At 40.6% G+C, this 22,155-nt stretch overlaps 1 protein-coding gene across 5 annotated transcripts in view; it reads right to left on the bottom strand.

The window, feature by feature from the left end:
* The window catches only part of BORCS5 (BLOC-1 related complex subunit 5), a 60,573-nt gene that overhangs the window by 22,187 nt on the left and 16,231 nt on the right, over positions 1-22,155 (bottom strand). For 2 of the 5 annotated variants that reach the window (XM_085233501.1, XM_085233500.1), the window contains exons 1-2: positions 8,688-11,921; positions 7,343-7,476 (exon numbers count right to left, since the gene is read on the bottom strand). The exons of 2 other annotated variants lie outside the window; for them this stretch is intronic. The gene's annotated coding sequence lies outside the window, so the exon portion shown is untranslated. Of the gene's footprint in view, positions 1-7,342; positions 7,477-8,687; positions 11,922-22,155 lie in introns of those variants that run through there. One more of the 5 variants, XM_085233498.1, reaches the window with a different exon arrangement.

The raw sequence follows: 22,155 nt of genomic DNA, 5'->3' as shown, positions 1-22,155 counted from the left end.
AATAATGAAGAGTTCACCATACACCTGAGACAGTTACTCTGTTTCCTCATGGATTTAAATACATGATGCTATCAACTAGCTCATTTTCTTTGGTTACTAATCTCTCATCAACTTCAAGAGGAGTAAAGAGAATTATGCTCTATTTAATAGTTTTAATTAAAATGAAGCGTGCATTTGGGCTAATTTAAGCTGCTTTTAAGAGTTTTAAGGAGGAATAGGGCAAGGACAGTAAAATGAGCTACAAAGGACTATGCTACCTAAACGTACAGTATGCACTTACAAACATGTACAGGTTACATAAAGCAAAGTGAATAAACTTCAAGGAGCCCTCTGACTCACCATCCAACAAAACATGAGCTCAAGTAAATGCAGACATTCAAGCTGGAATACCTTCATAAGAAGGCAGAAGTTCAAATAAATGACATACATCGTTCAAAGATAGAGGATGGTACTATTAGTGGTGATGCAGCAGGCTGAAGCCAAGGCAATTAGCTTCTCTCCAGATCTCTAGGTTCATGCTGCCAATGTCAGAGAACAATTTAGCTCAGAATTTCAATTTACAGGAGATGAAAAATTAGAGTAAGCAACAGAATAAAAAAGGCCACGTACCTTTCTATCTGGGAAAAAAAACCCTCAACAAAAATCTGTCTCCCATCTTTTCTTGTTCACAGCGACTACTTACTACCCACACTTTAAATATTAATTTTTTATTAATTCACAGCTATTTATTTTTCAGCAAGTCAGTAGCGTTACTCCAAAAGAGCAGATGGCAGCAATAAGTCATCTTGATACATCATGGAAGAGATTGAAAACAGTTAAGATAGTGGAGGAGCCCAGGAGGAACCAAAGGATCCGGTGCTGCAACCTGCTGCTCCACATCTCTCTCCCTCATCCTCTCCTCATAAGCAGGCAGCAGTGATCCTAGAAGGCTATCATGCACTATCCACAGGCTCTGCCCTACAGGACAGCGGAGCAGCACGCTGCCCTACAACCACGAAAAGCTTAAGATTCACAGGAGAAAAAAAAAAACAACTACCAAGAGACATGGAAAAAAAGGGCAGGAGGTTAAAAAGGGTGTTGCTGGTATCCTTTGTTTCTATACAACAAGAGAGTTGAGGAGATAAACTACAAGCCTCCAGCGATTCAGCATTGAGACAGCTTCGTTTCTGGAGAACTGTGAACTTCCAGGTATTATTAAATAACTTTCTTCTTGAAAATCACTACTTCCTTCTCCAAGCTCTGTCCCACACTTTGAACTCTTCACTGAATAGGCCCATCCTATGGGATGGAAGTAGAGTTGGCCAATATACGGATTTTAAAAGGATATGAGATCATATCTCGTGTAACAAAATATTTATTAGGTCAGTCTCTCAAGCGCCAAAAGGTGGAGAGGACAGAGGTCCCCAGTGGCTCAGGCTGCCTCCTGAAGCAGCCAGCATGTGAACTCGCTCATCAGCATGCCAGACTTCACTGCTGTCCTCACGATTTCATTTGCATGATTACTGCTTTACTTTCCCTGCCCCCCTCCAGAACACATTCCTACTCTCAGACAGTAAGAGAAAACAACCTAAAATTTCCTTTTCTTATTAAACTATCCAAATCCTTTTCCAAGCTGCTGGTTCTCGTTCAAAGACAGAAGCACACCAGAAATCACTACTACACCGATTAAAAACTGGAGAATAGATTGCTCAGCATGAGAGATGCAAGTTACCCTAATGTAACAAGGGAAGGTGGCACAGAGGATGGCAAATTGACTGTAGACAAACTGAACAGCTATTATCCGAGCAAAGAACATATTTGTATTGTGACAAGGAATGTTGGCTGTAACAGCAAATTTTCCTCTATTTTGGAGCCCATACCATGTGATCCTTTTATTTCTGCATGGGTGACAGATGGGCTGAAAACTCTTGTCCTGTCGCATCATTTAACAGGCAACTTTTCTGACTAAAGAGCCCAAATATTCTCTCAGTATGAATGATGTGCTTCAGTTTCCCAACACTGTGAGCTACTACCTGTAAGACAATACTCAGAAAGATACAAAAATCACCTCCACTTTTCCTTTATCTCAGAAAAAAAGAACTTAAGAAGATCCAAGACATTAAGTTTCTTTAAAAAATATGTTTTCCTATGGGACAGAGACAAAAAAAAAAACAAACTTTTATGAATCTCTACCTACTAAAGGCATAGATCTTATATAGAAAAAATTCTATCCAGAGGAGGTTTTAATATTAATTGCACAAAAAGAGAATTTGTAAAATATTTTTGACTTCTGAGTTTCATTTTTATTTAGGCTTAGATCCTGCAAATATCTGTATACCATTAGAATTTCCTCCTGTCACAGATGGATGGTTATATATAATCAATAAGGTGTACCAAGGTGTACATTTTTTTGTACCAATAAAGTTTGCAATTTCTCCGAAGCAGTGCCTTTTGCTCCACATTTTAAGGAATCTGCAAAGTGGTTAGCATGATGGAGCCTGGTCCCGACTGGGATTTTGAACACTGCTGCCAAAATACAAAAAAAAAAAAAAAAAAAAAAAAAACCAACACATTTATTGAATGATGCAAAAGATTTCTAAATTAAGATCTCTGTTTTAAAAGAAACAGACCACAAGCAAATCAGAAACGCTTCCTCATTTGGATTTTTAGAAATCCGAACATCCAAAAGGGGAAAGCATTTCCCAGGTTTGTATGCACTGAAAGTTACTTACATATGCTTCTCTGTAACTACAAGATTGAGCATCAAGCCTTGGAGAAGTTGCTAGTGGCTGCCAGAAAATTAGTTACACTTATTTTGAAACTTCAGGTAGGGAAAAAGGCACATAATGTGCTCTGAAGAAAAGCAAACCACTGCACCACATCAAATAAAAGCAAACAAGATCCCACCAAGTGCATCTCTCCACTGATTTACTTATTCATTTTAACGTCCAGAGCACAGAAGTAATATATAGGAGTGCTCTCGACTAAGCAGTTGCCTAGTTATGCAGTCCACTTTCTTCCACTGACCTGAAGGAAGAAATATAAAGAAAAGACTGGGAAAATGGATGGCATAATTCACAGGAATGTGAGAACGGTGATTCTGTGCCATGCAATAAACTGCATTTCCTCCACAGCTACTTTTTTTTTTTTTGTGGCAAACACATTAAGACCTACCATCTAAGACCTACATCGCTTGCTTATGTAAGCAGATTACATCTGCAGGCTACAACAGACCTCATTATCCCAAGCACTGTGCACGTACAAAGGGCAGAATACTAACGTCACTTTATAAGATGAGGAATTGCGGCACTGAGAGGTTAAGTGATTTATCTGAGACCACATGGAAGCTGCTGTCCCCTAGCCTGATGACTCCACTACCAGAACATCCCTCCCCTTCTCTCACCCTCACGTAACACATTCCAGCAGTGCAGGAAGCAGCACAGTCTGTTTTCCTGTGGAACTGTCAGTATTAAACACATCTATGCAGTCTCTCCCACATGGCTTCTCAGACATCTAATAAAACTTTGTGAGACAACCACAGCCAAATTAAGATTCTTCCCTCCAGACCCCCAAAGACATGCTCCTCTAAAGGGAAAGTCCAACTCCCATTTTTATCATGCTTACCGCAAGCCAGCACTGACGCACAGTTATTACACATATCCATTCACTTCACTAAAGCAGCAGAGAACTAATACTGTGCTTTAGTTTGTGCAGGTTTTTTGTTGTTATTTTTTCCTTCTCTAGGGTTGCAAAAGAAGTCAGCTTACCAGGAGATCAAAACCTAGAGCTAGCTTTGAAGAGGCAGGATGGAAGGAAGGACAGGATAGAGGGGACCTCTATCTGAGGCAACAGCAAGCTGCTGCTTCAAGAATTTCAGCATGGAAACCATTTAAAAAAATTTCAACTTTACTTGTCCACCTATATAATAACAAGACCTTGAAATAACAAGACCTTAACTAGCTTTGCTATCTCTCTCACACTGTAAAATGTGGTTAACATTTGCCTGCAGATAGAAAGTTTTCTAGGCTGTAGATGAAAGAGAATAGGGTAAGCAGGAGCTAATTACAAGCTAAAACTCATGTAATTGATTATATTACAAGGTTAACTTTTATTTTAGGCAAAAGTGTATGGATATTTATCCATGTGGGGTAGCACATACTACAAACAAAACCAAACCACAATGCAGAGTTGTCTGTAGAGGAAAGGTGACATCTGAAGTCACCTCTGAGCAAAAGGGCAGCCACGTGAAGCTGAGGCAAGTTTGCTGTTCCACAATTGCCAGCTTGTGTCTACACTATCCCAGGTAAATTCAGTGAGAACAGAGTACACTGTGCTGCTTTTACCAAGAGACCATGCACAGATAGTAACTACAGCACAGCCCAAGTGCTGCATGTCTGATTTCACAACCCAGTTTTCTCCATGGTAATTAACTCATATGCACGTGTCTGAGATCTCCTAATGATTACTTAAAGCAAAAGGAGCAGCCACTCCAGGTTTACAGAATCCATTTGTATCTACAACTTGTCTGTAAATGAGGAATGGCTCTTCAACAAGTAATGTACTGCATTAGACTAACAAATACTACTCTTTGTTGATATTCTCCTAACTTTCGGGTACCTTCTTCAATGTCAGTGTTCAGATGTCAGTTTGTGATTGCAATTTATTGCCAAAACATGACACAGAGCAAGAATGGTGAGCAGGCCACTTACCTACAGAGCCAGCAAGTGTAAGTCTTCAAAGCAATGTATAGTTCAGTGTTAGGACTAAAACTATTCAGATCTGTTCTGATAAACACAGGCCTCCACTACAATTGCAGCTCCATAACTTAAGGGCTTGAGCCAAGGCACATTGCTGTAGTAAAAGTCACAACAAAAGAGTTATGGCCACATCATGGCCTTTCTTCAAGTTTCCAAAAGCACTATTTAAAATATATTATTGAACCGTCTAAAGAATATACCTGGCCACAGGTCCTAGGAACTGCAATTTCTGTCTATTATGCACATTCAGAAAAATATACCAAAGAACAGGAGAGATTTGTAAATGCTATAGAGCTGGCATTTTTACTTTATTTTCTTTTCTCACATGCACCTAATTTATCACTCAACCATTCTGCTAGTAGCGTGGGCTGCTATTTCATGTAAGTTTTCATTTGGCTGACACTTATTTCCTAAACTAGCTAGATCATTTTTTTCCTATACGCTGTAGTAACATGATCTGAAAGTTTTCAGTTCATAAGCCTCTTATTTTTAAGAAATCTGTACAAAGGTATTCCCTGAAGGCTTCACCAGCATGCTGTGGAAGTGGCTGCATTACTCTGGTAATTACTCAGTCTGTCTTTATTCCACTCTTGCATCCACTAAAACTGATTTCAGAAAAAAACTCAACAGTGTCTTAGTTTCCACTGGGAGAGAATTATTTTCTTTAGCATCTGGTATGATGTTTTGGTTTGGTTCTAGGAGAAAAACAATGTTGATAATACACTGATGTTTATAGCTGCTGCTAAGCAGTGTTGTACAGAGCCAAGGCCATTTTCAGCAAAGGGCCCAAGGAGCTGGGAGGGAACAGAATTAGGACAGCTGACTTAAACTGGCCAAAGGGATATTCCATAACATATGACATCACGCAGAAGGAGTTTTGAAGAGGGTGGGAGTTCATTTCACTCCCTTCCACTGCTCGGGGAGGGCTATCTGGGCATCAGCTGGGGGGTGTGTTGAGCAGTTGCTTGTGCATCACTTCTTATGGACACACACACACACACACACACACATATATACATATACATATATAGTCATAACTATTTTCCTTTTGTCTATCTTAGTAAACAGTAAACTTTTGTCTATGTTAGTAAACAGTTCTACTTTTTTATTCTCTCCCCCATCTCACTCAAAAGAGGGGCCAGTGAATGACTGTGTGATGCTGAGCCACCTGCTGGGTTAAACTACAACAAAGGAATACAATACTTGCCCAGTAGTATCTGAACAGTTGCAACTGTTAATACAGGTATTTTTCCAAGGCCAGCAGGAGACATGGAGCTAGATCTAGCATGAAACTGTAAATGGAGGATACTGAAATCACTCAAAAGCTGAGTTGGGGAAGGAAGGAAGAAAGCAACACATGGTATTTACTTTTGACAAAGTGTTTAAAAACTAATCACTCAACCTTGTGTGGCTTCCTAGGGCACCTAAAGCATTCAATAGCTACACTGAAATAAGAAGCCTACTACAGTCTGTATTACTTCCATGTTTATCATCTTCTGTCAAATACTGTCAAGTAGGAAAGTATCTTACAGAAAGACAAAATACATAAGGAATCCCTAGCATGAAGTGTTTTATAGTCCTGAGGGGGGAAATCAAGAAAATCGTACCTCCTCTACAGTAGATAGTTTACATTCCTTTTGCACTTCAGTAAAAGAACTCACTAGCAAAATACTATGAAAACGCATCACCTTACTATTAAAATAAGCTGCTACATACGCAAGCATTGACGACAGCACTTGTGTGATCCTGTCCTCACAAGCAGCCAGTAAGGGCAGCCCTGTTTCCAGGAGCTCTGCACACAGCTCATGGCATCTGTGGTCAGCAAGCTGGGAGCTTCTCTAACCCTAGCTCCCCATACTCAAAGCCAAGGGCTTGGGCCCCAGCATGGCCTTATACCTGGGGGACAGCTTAAGGACAGGGCTGGCAAATTCCATGTTTTGGCACTGATGTCACCTGCATCACTCCCTTTGCAATCAGATATACCCAGGATATAACAACACACAGCTGCCTCCACTTAACCTCCACCTCAGACAGTGTAGCTGTGAAAACATACCCCTCTCCCAACACTGATTATTTAAGTTATTAGTATACAATCTGCTGATGACACACTCACAGTTCAAATCTATTTCCTAAACCCATTATAGAAAGTATCAGTCATGTTACAGCAAAACTTTACTTCCCTCACCATAGCGTTTCTACTAGGTACCTTTCCATTTACTCAATGCAGAGTTTTACTCACTCAAATCACAGCTTCCTCACAGCACTTACAAAGGCTGTCACAAGAGGCAGCAGTCTTGTAGATGGAACGGGAAGCTTTCAGCAGCTGGGACAAGAGCCCTTAGAGGGGCAGAGAGACAAGTATTCTTCCAGCCTAGGGCAGAGCCTGGCATGTAGTGCAAGGGTACATAAGGCACAGGAGTAACTCAGCATCCTCTGAGTACATTAAGATGCACACACAGAAGTTAGAAAAACAGCATACAGTGGATGCATAAAGCATCAGTAGAATACCCTTTACAGTAAGGATGACACAGCACTGGAACAAGTTGCCCAGAGAGGTTGTGGAGTCACCTTCTATGGAGATATTCAAGTCCTGTCTGGACACCTACCTGTGCAACCTACTGTAGGGTACCTGCATTAGCTGGGGGGATGGACTTGATCTCTTGAGGCCCTTCCAACCCCTGTGATTCTGTAATACCAGTTAGTGTGATTGCCAGTACATCATCTCCTTCTGCTCATTACACTAGAAAATACACATAATGGCCAAATAAAACAAAAATGTTAGTCAACTGTTCAGCATTAAAAAAAAAACAAACAACAAAACAACAAAACCAGACCATCTGATTTGCTTGACTAAAAGTGTAACTTCACAGCATTTCAATTACCACATCCCCACTGGGTTCTCTGCTTGCATACAAAGCCAACTACAGCAAGGATATGGCAGTGGAACCTTCAAAATGCTTAAGCAGTACCTGAATCAGAGCACAGAGCTGCAGGGTTCAGCCACTAAGGCAATGGTCTAAAGAGGAAGGATCGCTGTCAGTCCAGGCCTCTAGGCTGTGTACCACCTCCTTCCCAAGCCCTCCACCCCAACACACCCATTTGACAGCCTGTCTTCCACCACCCTCTGGCCTCTAGAGACCACAAGGAGCAAGCCTGGCTGGCAGTCACAGCACGACTGTAAGGTGTGAAGAGTTCAGCAGCAACAGGTAAACCCATGGGATGTGGCAGAGCACCAGGACAAAAAGAATTCACAAACATAGATTTAAAAACAATAACAACAAAAATCACATTACTCTTTATTAATATATTAAAAATGCACATAAAACAGTATTTTTAATCACTCACTACTCCCAAAACTACTGCTTTGCTTGTGACACAGTTACTAGTTCTTACATTCTGTACAGAAGGTTCTGACTTCAGATAAGGAACAAAATAGCAGGAAGGGATAAGCTCTGAAGCCAAAGAGTTTTGCTGCCAGGCAAATCTTCTTTGTTACCAAAATAGGGAGAAGAAAAAAAAGAAAGAAAAAAAAAAATGCAGACTTGATTCCAAATCAGGTTTTCAAGATTATTCATGAAAACAAATGAAAATTAAGCATTTGGTGGGGAAAATCTCTGTTTACTCCTATTGTAAGGAAAGTTATTTTTAAAATTTTTGACATCTTTACAGGCCTTTACAGTTACACCACTCTAGCAAATGACAGCACCTAGGAGGATTTATTTTATAGATAAGTCAAGATTTAAGAATAGATAAAGTTCTGATGCTTGCAAGCAGTTGCTTGGCATTGCACCAGCAGGCAGAACTCCTACTTCGCAGAGATGTACCATGGCTGTTTAAGCAGACACAGGCTCAGCTGCTCCTTCTGCATGAACACGTGCAGGGTGAGGCAGCTGCACAGTTCCAAGCACCTAAGCAGCCTGAAAATTAAGCAGGCACTGCACAACAGCTCACCTGCACAAAGTCCTCATCCTGCAGCAACTTGTTCCCGTGCTGTCTAAAGACTAGGTAGCTTCAGCATCCTTTTCATGAAAACCTGCATCAGGCCCAGTATAACACTGAACCTGGCAAAATACTTACGTCAGTAAATCCAGATCTAAGTGACTTTAACTACCACATCTAACACTGACCCACAGCAACTGGAAGTCGATTTTGACGTTAGGTTTTTCACTTTCAAGATGCAATCTGTACTTTCTTAGCAAGCTAACAGAACTTGCTTTCTTAGTACCTGTTTGTATTGCCCTCACTGTTAACGTCAGCATGGCTGTGTGAACTGCAGCTGTTAACAGAAAGCAGCTGTTTTGGTACAGGTCCTCCGTAAATGTATATCCACTTCTGCAATGATCTTTGCACTACTTTTTGAACTGTATGAAAATAGGCTCAGAAGTAGATTTAAGAAGAGGCATACAGACAGTGAACAGATTTTTTTTTTATGCTATCATTTTTTAGATAAGTCTTACATGAAGAATATTGATTATCTTTGAATTTGTCATCACAGAGGTGTTGACAAGAGCTCCACCATATTTTGTTCTGAGATACCGGAGCATGTGTTTTCACTAATGTAAGTACATAGCAACACATTGAATCCACATCTCCATTTTAACAAAAGTGTTTAAAAGCGGCATGAGAACAAACAAACCACAGCAGTATAGATGTGTGCAGTTCTCTTCTTGAACCAGGTGAAGAAGTGAATAGGAAAACTAAGTGTGTAAGTATTAGTAACAGCAACTTAACAGCATCTAAAACCCTGACTGACTTAAAAGCACAAAAAATTTAGAATGTCTTAAAATTTTAAATTGAACATCGAATCTTACAACTCTTAGAAATTTACCTTAAATGTTTTCATCCAACTCCCTAGTTAATAAATATGTAACTATCTTTAGTTCTTCTGCCGTTATTTATAAAGTCTTCTTTATAGAGGACTATGCTGCAGCAACAGCTAAAAGACTCATCTGATCCAGGCAGCTTTCAGCAAGGAACAGAGCACACAAACACAACTGTTCCTCCTCTTGCACAAATGCAACAGCTTTTCTTTGTCCAGCCTGTCTTGAAGTCAGATGTGCTCTTCTTCACTTACACCCAGCGCTGAGTCATTGCAGAAGAGGTCAGAAGTGTGCATGTGTCTAGTAAGGTCATTCAGCAGATGAGAACACTCAAATCTATTCAATCTGAATGAGCAGGATTTTTTTGAATGAGATAGTGTGGTCTAGCAGGAAGTCATCAAATCCAAAAGCTTCCGGAGAGCTGCATACACCTGAGAGAACTGCATGCTGAGTGGCTCAGTTGCAAAGCTTTGCCTCCTTCCCCAAAGCAAGAGATTCAAAAGCCTTGTGATGACAGCTCACTGAACATAAGTTAGAACTGCAAATCGATTAGTAAAGTTTGTCTTGCTGCACCCACAACAATCCCATTTTTATTTATTTTTTTCATCTTGGAAAAATAACGCCCAGTTTTCTGTTCAATATCATGAGAGGCTGTTAACTAACAAATGCCTGTAGACATGTGGGTGGCTGCAAAGAGGGTTGCTCTTAGCTCGTAACAGCTTGGGTACTTGATGGGATGAGGAAAAGAGCTTGATGGGATACAACTACCACCTCATAGATATACTGCTATAATGTTTGGCACTGATGCTTATTCCAGTCCAGGAGAGCTATTTTCCTGTTTAACTTGTGCCACTTCACAAGCAGTCTGCTGAGCTAGAATACAAGAGCACAGAGCACTCCACAAAGCTGTATGTATCATATCTACACCTCTTCCGAGTCACTTTCCAATACTGCTCACTTGTAAGTTCACCAGATAAAGCTTGTTAGTTCTTAGCTTCAGATGCTACCTGGTTTTGCTACTCTGTTCCCTGCCTCATGCAAATCTCTCTTTCTGCAGTTAACATTTCATGTTACTTGAAGTATAAAATAAGACGAAGCTTTAAAAACAGGGCATACAGGGCAGAGGGAGGGGAGATCCTCCTATTCATTAACCAGGCACTAAAGCTACCAGAGGTCACAAAAGCTGGACTTTGTTATTCAAGTAAAAATTCCCATTAAAGCCAAATGAGTTGCCATTGAATCAGGACTACAGAAACAAACCTATAGTACACTGTCTACTTGGAGCAAGTCAAGGCAGATTACGCAACGGCTGTCAGAAATCTGTATGCAGCTCTTCAAGGCCACAGTGTAGGAGGAGCCCTGAAGCATCCTTAACCTTTGTCTATTTACATCCTCCAAGATTCCTTCTAACAAAACAAACCACATCTTTATATTTTTATTAGTTCAATTTATAGCAAACAGCTCTCCTCCTCTCTTCCTCCTTCCCCTCCCCTCCTTCCTACCCTTCCCTCTGCTTTCTCCTTGCTATGTTGTGCTGTTTGTGCGGAAAAAAACCAGTTCCTGCTCTTGCCAAGTGTGACATCAGCTCATTCTTATTCAATGATGTCCAGCAGAATCTTACTCTGATAAACATTTGCTCAGTTTCAGAGCCCCAAGGTTACTGACTGAATTTTGTTTTCATTGTCGCTTGTATTCTGACACTTCGCTGCTCGTTATACGTTAAAATCCCCACATGTCAAACCTGGAGCCAGAGAGAGACATTAAAAAGGACATTCCACTGCGCTTACACGTTTCTTCCCTCCTCCCCCTACTCTGGAACAAGAGTCTGTCTGTCTCCTCATGAACAATAAAAGGCTGATAGTGTGGAGAAGAAAAAAAAAAAGTGTAAAAAACAGGAACAAAGTACATGCAAAAAGCAACTCTGAAGTCCAGACCTATGGAATTCTGACATTTGACATTTATCTTCTCCTTTGTGCACAGCTTATTCTTCCTTCACATGCTCAGAAATTCGCTTACAGGCATAGCTGTTAATGAGCAAATGGATCTTCTCTCCTTGCAGAAACAGCATTCATGAAAACTCAGCAATATTTGCTCACATTTGGCACTCATGTCCTGTGCTTCTGGCACTCAGGCGCTCACCCTTTTCTAATAATGTACCTCAGATTCTTTCTTCTTTCACTCTCCCTCCTCTTCCTGTCCTCTCCCCAAAGCAGCCAGCTTTTTGGAGCACAGGAAAGCAGCCGATCCTTCTTTCCTCACTCTCTCGTTGTTTTACCCAAACTGACATTTACTCAAAGTACATCAGATTGCGTCTTTCGGCAAAGAATTCTCAACAAAATTCATTATTGTTTCTTCCACTAACGTGGGAGTCTCAAACAAACCATTAAAGCAAGGAGAGAAGATTTCAACATAAACAGAATGGCTGAGTAGAAGTCAAGAAAGAATCAGCTCTGAAACGTGAACAAAGAGAACAGCTATCTTCAGGTCTATGATGACTCTACTTACAACACCTCTGATGAGGAAGATCTATAGAAATTTCAGCTTACAGAAGGAAGAACATACTTTGTCCACAACTGTGTTCTTCGTCAGCTCAACAGAAGAAGGAAAAATCAATTTACAGAGTTTTTCAGATGGAAAAGTCTGTTGAAATTGAAAAGAGATGTCCTGGTAGCATTAACCTGCAGAATCCTGCTTTTCCAGAAAACTAGGCCTAAAACCTCCTCTGATGTTCGAAGGGTTGCAGCTGTTCAAAACAGCTTGTAAAAATAACATCCTTCCAGCTTATATGCTAAAGAACTAAAGGTCAGTTACCTGAGAAGGCAATTTAAAAAAAAGTTACTTTCAAATGTCATCATTAATACATACCAACTGTGGTAAACCTCTAGAAGTACTGAGAAAACTCCACCATCACTTAAAGAAGTTCACTAAAAGATAGAAAGATCATGATTTACTTTAAAACAAAGCATAGGGCTCCAGTGTTCAGACAGATCAGGCAGCCTGCCCTTCAGTTTTCCAACCTGCCCGCTTTTCAGCAGGTACAGGTAGCACAGCATGGATCCTGCTACTCCTGCAGACTCAAAAGCGTTACAGATACCTGCTGCCAAAGGACTCAACATCCTATCACAAAGTAGCAAACATTTTTCCTTGTGTAGAATTTGTTTTTTATTCTTTCTTAATATAGTTTTCTGTTTCAGATAGAAAATATTAACAAACAGAACATGTCCTCAACTCATAGTCCCATTTTCTAAAAGCCTTGGCTGCTCCCACAAAAGTTCATCACTATTCAGTGTCCCCAGGGGAACACCACTTGTGACCAGTTGCCAGCTGGATTTAGCTCCATTCACCACCACTCTCTGGGCCTGGCCCTCCAGCCAGTTCCTTACCCAGCCAAGAGTACACCTGTCCAAGCCACGGGCTGTTAGCTTCTGCAGGAGAATACTGTGGGAGACAGTGTCAAAGGCTTTGCTGAAGTCTAGGTAGACTACATCAACAGTCTTTCCCTCATCTGCCGGACAGGTCACTAGATCATAGAAGGAGATTGGGACCTGCCCTTTGTGAACCCATGCTGGAGTTCATATGCCTGTAAGCAAAATAAATACCTTCTTTCACATCAGGAAGAGAAACAATATAGCAGCGCTGTCTCAGGGGCTTAATTAGCTTAGCAGGAACACTGATAACAAGATATCAGAAGCTTTGCTTTCAACATAACCAATTAGTACCAATTTAAACAGAACAAGCTGTAATAAATGTGTACAGAACATGTATAACCTCCAGGTTCACAATGCCTAGTAATTAAGTGCAGAAAAAAAATATTGTATAAATCTCCAGCAACCAAAAGCAAGTTTTTCTCCTATGGGGATGAGAAGGGCTCGAATTCAGTACATTGATTTCAGCCAGTTGTCCTTGTGAAACTGGGCAACAGGAAGGCTCGGGCTTTTTGAACAGCTTTCTGATTGCAAACTTTTCCTTCTTAGCATTTTGACTTACTTTCCTTCAAAAATAGTAATAATAAAAAAGTAAAATTAAGTCCAGAATTCTGAAGAACGTAGATAAAGGAAAAGCTAAGCCACAGCCAATTAGGAGAATTCCCTGTCCACTCCAAACTGTACTTGTACCTCCCTTTCCCTCCCAGTTCTTTTGTAGCTTTCTCTGTTTTTCCATTATTCTGTATTGTTATTCTCTTCTTTCCAGCAATATTTGTCCGAATTCTTGAACTAGTAGTAGTTCAACAGATCCTTATTTACTGAGATTCTAGTCTCATACAACCTCAAAATGGATTATGAAGAGACATACTGGGCCCAGTACTGTTTAACATTGTTATAACTGACCTAGGCTATGGCACCTTCAGCAAATACTCAGATTACACAAGGCTAGGAGTGGCTGATAACACCAGAAGGTTGCACTGCCATGCAGAGAGACCCTGACAGGCTGCAGAAATGTGCTCATAGTAATCTCACACGGTTCAGCATTGGGAAATATGACATTCTGTACCTTGTGAGGAATCAGCCCATGTACCAGTACACACTGAGGCCAACTGACTGGAAGGCCGCTTTATAGAAACGGAGAGATGGATATGGAGGTCCCTGCAAACAAATTAAACACTGCAGCAAATAAAGCCAACAGTACCTAGGCTGCATTTGGAAGAGCAGCCAGCAGACCGGAGATGATCCTTCCCCTCTGCTCAGCACTGGTGGAACTACCTCTGCAGTACTCCATCCAGAACTGAGATTCCCAGTGTGAGACAGACACAAACATACTGACCAAGTTCAGCATCAGAGCACAGTGATCTGTCATACAAGAGAAGGCACAAAGCTGGGACTGTTCAGCCTCAGGACACAAAGGATGTGGGAGAAAGCTGATCTGTAAATGCACAATGATGGAGTCAGACTCCTCCTAAAAGTCAAGTGACAAGAAGTAACAAAAACTGAAATACTGAAAATACTACACAAAGTTTTGCTTTGTGCTTTTATTGTGAAGGTAATCAAACACTGGGACAAATTACCCAGAGACTGCAAAGTCTCTCATCCTCACAGATGCTCAAAAGACCACTGGACATAGTCCTGGGCAATGTGCTCTGATGGATCCTGCTCTGAGCTGAGCAATTGTACCTCCAGAGGCACCTTCCAGCCTCAGCCATTCTGCAATTTTCTGAGTCACAGGCAAAGACAAAAATGAGGCTTATGAACAGTACCAATATTTTTTAATACCTACTGCTATCAAAGAATACTATAAAACTACTCTGCACATTACTGTTCTGAAGCAGGCTCATTCCATGCAATTTCAACAGAATTTTGAAGAACTGCTACCAGAAGGGATTTTAATTTTTTTTTTTTTTTTAAACTTACTCCCAGCTCTAATTCAGTGCATACACTATGTCTCTTGACCCCACTTGGCTTATACAAGCTAGTCTAGTCTGAGTTGAACACAAAATGCACATGGTTCTTATAACAGGAAGGAATGCTTCTGGATCATTCAGTCCAACTGAGAGTGTTTCAAATTCATTCACTGGGCCAAATTCCTTTCTTAGTTACTGAAAAATGGAGCAGCATAATTGTGGCTGGGACATGAATTGTAATTGCTGTTGTATGTGTGAGTATCCCACATGCTCAGACTCAGTGCTACTCCCAAAATGGCTCTGCAAGTTTCACGTTTAGCAATTTTTCTTACAGCTTTAGTAAAGTTACAGCACTATCTCCTGCACTTCTAGACATCCTGACTGCAGAGAACTTGAAAACATATGTTCTTCACATAGTTCTTCATTTGCCTTTTCAATTTATTTTCTGTATAAGAAGCAACAGTTTTTCCTGTTAGCGTGCAACTCCTCAGTGCTTGGGGCTGATAAAGACAGCTGTCACTCATTCACAACACCTCAATCCACAAAGTCTTTATTTAGAGATAACCAGGGTAACCACAGATGTTCCCACTTATGTGAGCATCGCAGGAACTGTAAGTTCTTAAAAAATCAGGCATGCTGATCATACAGAGTCGCAGCACACAAAAATGCTCCCTGATGTCACACAGGAAGTAACTTCTGACCCCACCAGTTTAGCAAGTCACCCACAGCCACTTTCTTTTAACAACCGTTGCATGTGCATTTCTAACACCCAAGTGAGAGGCCTGAAGCTCCTCTGTCAAAAAATTCTGAGCTATAGGTCAGAAAGCCACACTTTTGCCACATTTATCCCAAACTCAATCCCTACTGAGCACTCTAAACTTCCATTTACCTCCAACTGCTCCATCTTCAGTCTGTAACATTATACTCACTTTTCTCCCAGTCCAATAAAATAAAACATGTTTTGCAGGATCCACTAGTTTTAAAATCGGAGCACCCTGATGTCTCTATACATTTGAAAGGGGGCAAAAAATCCTTGTATGCCTCGAAATAGCTAATCCAGTTCTCTGAAATAGTTTGTTCAATTACAACCACATGTTTTAAACAGTATGTCCCGTTTTAACCACGTGGAGCATGGGTTGATCCATAAGATTTGCAGCAGAGGGTATCCTTCAGGTTTCATTACAAGTGTCCCATTAGAGGAAGGGGTGATCTCTATTTCACTCTGCTCCCTAGAGAGTCTACATGACAACAAGCAAGCTGCAACTCAGATGTTAATTAACCTTCACCTGATCACTGCCAGATACCTAGATAGGTCCGAAATAGAGAAAAACACAATGCAGAAGCAAAAAAAAATCAAACCAAAACATCCTTGTTCTGGAGAAGCTAACCACCTCTCAGCGATGGCTGAAAAAATAAGAACCAACAACAAAAACAAACAACGGTGAGTTTCTCTACAAACAAATGCCAGCTTCTCTACAGTCAGATTACACATTGCAAGATTTCACAGCTCTCTATATACCACAATCCTGAAAGCTTACTTTTACCCTACTGTCATTTCCTAAATATTAAAAAAAAAAAAAAGCACAAGCTAATGGGCAATAGCATAAGATCTTATCATTTAAATATAAAAAAAAATTATGCTGCTGCAAAAGAAATGGAACATTAATCAGAGTTCCTACACAATATCACTATCCTTCTTCACAACATGTTTTTTCCAACAAATACAGGAATAGGATGAAAATCCTCTCCTTTTCATTTTTATCCAAAAGCACTGGAATTAATTCACAGGACAACTTAAATGTTCAAGTGGCATTTTTACCCATTTTTTTAAATGTTAAAATTGAGAGCAAAATAAACTCTTGCAGATAAGTCAGTTCACAGAGGTCTAAATTCAAAGACCAGAAACTTTGTTTTTCTTAAGAAAGGGGGAATATACATGCTTGTTTCTGTTTAGCATGTGGTTTTAGGATTGCAGTATCTCAACATACAGGTTAAGTCAATTTAAGTCTTATCTGCCACCCTTTCTCAGAATTCGCTTGCCATGTTATCATGACCTCTTCTTCACATTCCCACCAGCACTCCTACAGCTTGGTGGATATCAGGAAATTGAGTTTCAGGAAAATTAGTTTTAACTTTAGAGAGGTTAGGGTTAACTTTTCAGCTGGCTCAGCTCCCTGTCTGGGCTGCATGCAAGGCAGGGATAACACAAGGGAGTAGGGAAAACATGACTACAGCAATTCTGCTTTCAACCAGCTTTAAGATCAAACTGAATTTGGCAAGCCATCTGGAAAATCAGATATGCCAGTGCTCCCCAACAATCACTTCATCGCTTGAGGTATGTACAACGCACATGCAAAGCAAACATCTGAAAACAAAACACTTTGTGAAGAGGTACTAGAGACTTTGAACGAGCCAGCACAGCTACAAAGCCCAGTGTAGACTCAAGCATAAACTACAGACTTAGGTCTGAGAGCTGTACAGCCCAAGCCCAGGGATGCGCTTAGTAACTTCATTAGCCAAGAATGATTCCACTTCACCGCTTTGGCTTGAGTCTTCCCGAGACAGCTTTACACAGTGTGTCAATTCCTAACAGACACTATCCATCTTACAGGCATTTTGGGTGTTCATACAGAAACAGCACTACTACTGAAGGTTCTTCCCTCAGCAGAGGGAAATGTTTCAAATCAAGAGGATGCCACACTAGAAGATAAATCTACCACTGAGACGTTCTTAGTCTCCAAAAGCCTTGGGATGGTTCTTTGATCACCATAGCTATGACTAGTCCTGCCATTCCTCTGTGATACCATGAATCCCAGAAGCAATACAGTGCAGCCTGACACCTAGAAACTTGCACAGAGTCAAGAACATGAGGTTTGATACGCCTTCCAAAACATTTGGTAATCATTTATACTGACAACTCCCTCCATTCCCAACCCCTAGGCAAACATCCACTTCCTTTTTGAACCTTGTAACATTCTTGGCCTGTCAGCATCTTGTGGTTGGTCATTCCAGAACCTAATTGCAATTCCTAACTTCTGGAGCAGTCCACAACGGTCTCTCTCATTAGAGCACTGAGCCTACTCCACCCATGTGCAAATGAAGAATGTTCCTGATAATATTTTTTAACATATCTGTTTCAGAGCACAGCAGTGCCCTACATGCAGGTATAGATGTGATAGACTAACAGGAATTGCAGAATGGCAAATATAACGCTTCTGGAAGACTAAGCCCTGCAGCAATACTTTCATGAGTAATTAATTCATGTCACCAGCCACAACAAATACATAGAGGTGGGAATCAGGAAAGCTCTATCAAAACAACCAAATATTCAAGCAATAAATAGCAAGCAGATGATCTGTTTTCAATCACAATTAATCTGAATTAAAGATCTGCTCTTGTAACACAGCAGTCCCTGGAAACAGAGCAAGTGTGTCAAGCACATAAGCAGACTGGTCTTGTATCATCTCCACCCTTGCATACATTATACATCAGCGAGCCCAACTGTACTGGCCAGCTCCCAGAATGAAATCATATGGTCTGCTATCAACACTATGGATTTATATTTCCAGAAATCCTGATGTCATAAGCTGAGAGCAATTATCAATGAGGAATTACTGACTTTAATGTCAAGTTGTGTAACCACTTGAGAGGACAAGGAATAATAAAAAAAAAAAGAAAAAAGAAAAAAAACAACGAAGAACGATTAGGCTACCCAATGAATTAAAAAAAATAAAAAGAATACAAGTTTGATATCCAAAACTACTGCAGTCCTTACAAAAAAAAAAAAAAAAAAAAATCTAATTTCATTGCACTAGAGACTTAGCATTGGATCCAAAATTTTTATTGTAGTTTGCTGGAGTGGAAAAATCAAACAGTTCAGCTGATATGATCAATGTATATGTCTGATAGTACTTTTGCTATTTATACTGTCAATGTAAATATTAGAGCAATTTTACCTAGCAAATGCTGCAGTCAGGTATAGAAGGCACGATTCCACCCAAAGGGATGGAGTTACCCTGGAGTTCTGAGCAGGACTCAGAAGAGATAAAGTGTGATGCACAGGTATTAATCAGTATATACACACTGGGCTAATGCCAGCAGGGAGTTAAGTCCCTCTGCAAAAATCAGAATCTCAGCAGGAGTTAAAGAAACAAAGCTTGATCATACATGGAACTTGGCAACTTGGATGCTGATGTTTCTCAGCACATCATGCAGCAAGCCCCAGAGGCAGACATGAACAAGGTGGGAAGGACTGGGTCAGCAAGCAGCAAATGGCTGAAGTGCTGCAGAAATAAAGCCTTGGCATCATGCCAGTTCATCCCTAATGGTCCATCATTATCAGGAACAGAAGGTACTGCCTCTGACTCTATTGTACCAACCCTGACGCTTCTCTGACAGAACAGTAAGTTAACTGAGCTTATTAGCATTAGAAAATTCACGTGGCACAAAAAGAGCTTTCTGCCAGGGCAGCATAGCAAATGGCCTTTATGCACAATCTGATCAGATTCAGACTACGAGGATGAGCACAAGGAGAACGGCATGCAGAGGAAAAACATGAGTGGGTGTATTCTCCTTTGCTAGACAGGAGTGAACTATTACATCAGCTCAGTCCACATTGCATAAGGTGACCCCAAGGAGCCCTCTTGTCTCACTGTGCCTTAGAGAAGATACCAACATTCCTCCATCAGCCTCTGTATTCAGTTTTCCAGTTATGTACAGCATTGTTTTCATGTTCACCCACTCATCAGAATAGCCAAGCAAGGTACAAAGATCTTGCAATCAATCTCCAAATAACAGACAAGCAATAATCCCCAGTGGCACTAATCCCACAGGTAGGGCCTGAGCCAAGCACTTTGCTAGCACAAGCCAGAGGAATCCTGCCTTCTGCAAGCTTTCAGAGCAAACATCCTTTAAACCTGCAGTTCTTCAGGGATTGCATCCCTTTAATACAACAGGGTTATCGAATCTCAAAGCAACAAACATTATTGTGACAGGAATCAAATGTTCACATAAGCATAAAAACAGTATATTTCCTTATTTTACTTTTCCAAATCCTATATGAGGTGCAAGTTTGTTAAGTATAGCCAAAAAAACCACAACTACGGCATCAGTCCGATCCCAAGGTATCTAGAACACTTCTGAACTGTATTCCAGGCATCTGCTCTATATAAGAGCTAACCAGCATCTGAGATGCGCCCTGGATTGATGTCCATAGCAGACAGATTGTATCCCCTGAGCAGAAAGAGCTTCCCTTCAAAGGCACCAGGAAACAGCTAAGTGATGACTGTTTTCTTGCGTTTGAAGCAGGAGACAACGAAAAGCTAACTTTGTAAACACATTTTTAACATTCAACAAAAAGAGATCAGAGGAATACCATTTATGTGCTTCAGCATACAGTTTATTTTTATGTGACAGCAAAAGCTGGCAGCTGAACAATTCTAACAGCCTACTGCCACAAAAAGCATCCTTCTTCCCCATCCCACCTTCTGTGCTTTGGTCACATTTCCATTGGTACTCATGGAACCCATCCCTGAACCAACCCATATCCCCTGCACAAAGCAAGTCTGTCTACTCTCATTTAAACCTGAAGCCTTCCACAGTCGTAAGACTACAGCTAGACTTGATCCTGAGGGTCTTTTTCAAGCTAAACATTCCCTGCTGTGTTAGCAATATGAGCTAGCAGGTCAGTAGCAGGAACAAGGTGAGGAAGGAAAGACAGATAGCAGAGCCATGGCCTACTCTTAGAAGAGCAAGGCTGGTCAGCAAGGCCTTGTGCAGAGCTGTCCCACTAGCCATGCCAATGATGTGATGCACAGCAGCCCACAGCCCCTTCCAAGGCTTCACATCTGTTCCTAAAGCGCACAGAGAGCTGCAGGGGATGGAAATACTAACGTTATTTTGCCCCATCTCAACTCTAAATCAAGAGCTACTGTAGTGTGACTTGAGGCAATTTTGAATATTACTATCCAATTTTAAATGGGCCTGTTTTGTGGGTGTCACAGGGACACATAATTAAGGATAAAGCAGGAAAAAAAAACCAAACACGTTGATATTGACAATTGTCTGCTTTCTAACATGCAGAAGTGCTGATGATCTATTACTACTTGATGAACAAAATCAGCAATTTGACTTCTTTGTACTGGCCTGTATAAACTAAGACTTCTAAAAAAGCTTATGTCCATTCCCTAGTCCATTTTACAACAGCTATACCTGTGCCAGCACCACAAGAGAGCAGCCCAGGAGAACAGGAACTGGCTCCTTCAGCAGCAGCCCTTGCTTTATGTTTCTGTTGGTCTACAGGAAAGATTCAGATGCGAAGCAGCTGCTCTTCAGCCACTATGCACCTTAGTAACAAGTATTATTTTAAGGTTAAAACTCTTGAGGCAGGCAGAGTCTAAAATGTCTTTGTAATAAAAAAATTGAATGGAGAAAAAAAAATACAAGAGTCTTTCAGCTCTCTGATCCTTCCAGGTTCTGAGAATATTTATTTCTTTTAGAAGAAAAAATAAACAAGAATTGAAGTTTAGTATAAATAAGAGATAAGACACTATTTTAAGGTCATTTATTACGTTTCCTGTGAAAGAAAATTTTCAAACATAACATTGTTTTTATCCTCATGCTTCATGATAGACATTTGCTTGAACCAGTTTAGTATGTTAAACAAACAAAAAAAGGATAAAAATTAGGTACAGTGGATTCCAAATTTTGATAACCAAGACTTAAGAGAGGAAAAGGCATTTACACACAGCGTTGTGCAAATGAGCGCATTCTGGCTTCATTTCAGGAGAAAACAACCTCACAGTTGAGAATGTAAGAAGCAGGATACCAATAGCTCTCAGCAAAATACCAGCATCTAATGAAGTACCACTCCAGTTCCCATCAGCAGAATTCTTGCTCCTCCTGTTAGCTACATTGACCCTGTTTTGAACAGACAATACATGCAGTAAGTGGAAACATTAACTTCTTTTGCTATTACACACAGAGTGGAGATGAACTCACAGACTAGCTGACTTCAGTATGTTAAGACATATTATAGCTAGGACCTTGGGACAAATCCTTTCCTATCCTAACCTATCTTCTTCTCAGGGGTTTGTAATAAGCAGTATCAGTGGGGTGGGAAAGTGGCTGTGTCACAGACAGTCTCCAGAAGCTACCACCTTTATGAGAAGTCTGAAGAAAGCTGGTGAGGGTAGAGGGCAGGGAAAAAGATACTAAACATAAATATGATTGTTGAATGGAAGAGGTCAAACCAAATGGATGAATA

The sequence above is a fragment of the Meleagris gallopavo genome, chromosome 1 (assembly GCF_905368555.1).
Source record: "Meleagris gallopavo chromosome 1, MGAL_WU_HG_1.1, whole genome shotgun sequence".
Classification (NCBI taxonomy): Eukaryota; Metazoa; Chordata; class Aves; order Galliformes; family Phasianidae; genus Meleagris; species Meleagris gallopavo.
This window is presented reverse-complemented; position numbering and strand designations above follow the sequence as displayed.